The sequence below is a fragment of the Ornithorhynchus anatinus genome, chromosome 12, assembly GCF_004115215.2.
Source record: "Ornithorhynchus anatinus isolate Pmale09 chromosome 12, mOrnAna1.pri.v4, whole genome shotgun sequence".
Taxonomy (NCBI): Eukaryota; Metazoa; Chordata; class Mammalia; order Monotremata; family Ornithorhynchidae; genus Ornithorhynchus; species Ornithorhynchus anatinus.
Genome location: NC_041739.1, coordinates 13,182,907 through 13,184,018, shown reverse-complemented (window position 1 = coordinate 13,184,018; position 1,112 = coordinate 13,182,907). Strand labels below are relative to the sequence as shown.

Sequence of the window (1,112 nt, the reverse complement as noted above, 5' to 3'; positions counted from 1 at the left end):
TTGTATTCATTTTCTTTAAACATCACAAGATTATGCAGTATGAGAAAATTGTCTTGTCTTATGCTGTGGAGTCATCTCCGACCCATAGCGACTCCATGGACGCATCTCTCCCAGAACACCCCACCTCCACCTGCAATCATTCTGTCATTCTGGTAGTGTATCCAAAGAGTTTTCTTGGTAAAAATATGGATCTGGTTTACCATTCATTCATTCATTCAGTCTTATTTATGAAGCACTTACCGTGTGCAGAGCACTGTACTAAGCGCTTGGGCAAGTACAACAACAACAATAATAATAATAATAATAATAACATTGCCTTTTTCCTCACAGTCAACTTGAGTCTCTGCCCTCGACTCTCTCCTATGCTGATGCTGCCCAGCACAGGTGAGTTTTGACTTGTAGCAGATTGTCTTCCACTTGCTAGCCACTACCCAAGCTAGGAATGGAATGGGTAGGCCTCTGTTTGTCTCTCCCTCCCATAGCCGATACTAGTAGAGTCCTGGAAACTCTCCAGTGCAATCCTGAGAGGGGCATCTGAGGTTCTGGAAAATTTATGTACATATGAATTATTCAGATAACCTGTACCTACCGAGTTCCCGTCAATCAAGCACCTCAGAATATGTTGCAGATATTGACTCAGCCTGGCATGTTTATGTTACTATTACTATTATTAACCCTTTTGGAAATGGAGAAACTAACAGCCAGTAAATTGAGGTTAACAGGCCAAAACTCACAGGGAAGGTCCATAGAATGGTCAGAATGACTGTGTTCCAAACTATTTCTCTAATTTCTGATTAATATCATGCTGCCTTGGGGTCAGCAATTTCTCCAATATGTATTAAGAAAATATATTAGGCTAAAGAAACCTTCAGGAAATCCACGATGATGCATGCTAACGGAAATGAATGAATGAAATAGCTATAAATAACTACCAAAGGTCAACTTGGCTTTCTTTTTAAGAAGATTATGGATTAACCACTCGTCATATGGTAAGTGTGTCTGTAAATCTACACCTGCTTCAGTTCTGGGGTAACCCATGGGGAATCAGGAATAAAAATCAAAATATAGCAGATGTGATCTTTTCAGCCCAACAAATGAAGGAAAACTGGAGG

At 40.1% G+C, this 1,112-nt stretch overlaps 1 non-coding gene across 1 annotated transcript; it reads right to left on the bottom strand.

The window, feature by feature from the left end:
* Positions 1 to 394: 394 nt before the first annotated feature.
* Positions 395 to 531, bottom strand: LOC114815715. Its single transcript, XR_003763518.1, has one exon. It is a non-coding gene; the product is annotated as a small nucleolar RNA SNORA7 (small nucleolar RNA).
* Positions 532 to 1,112: the final 581 nt, after the last annotated feature.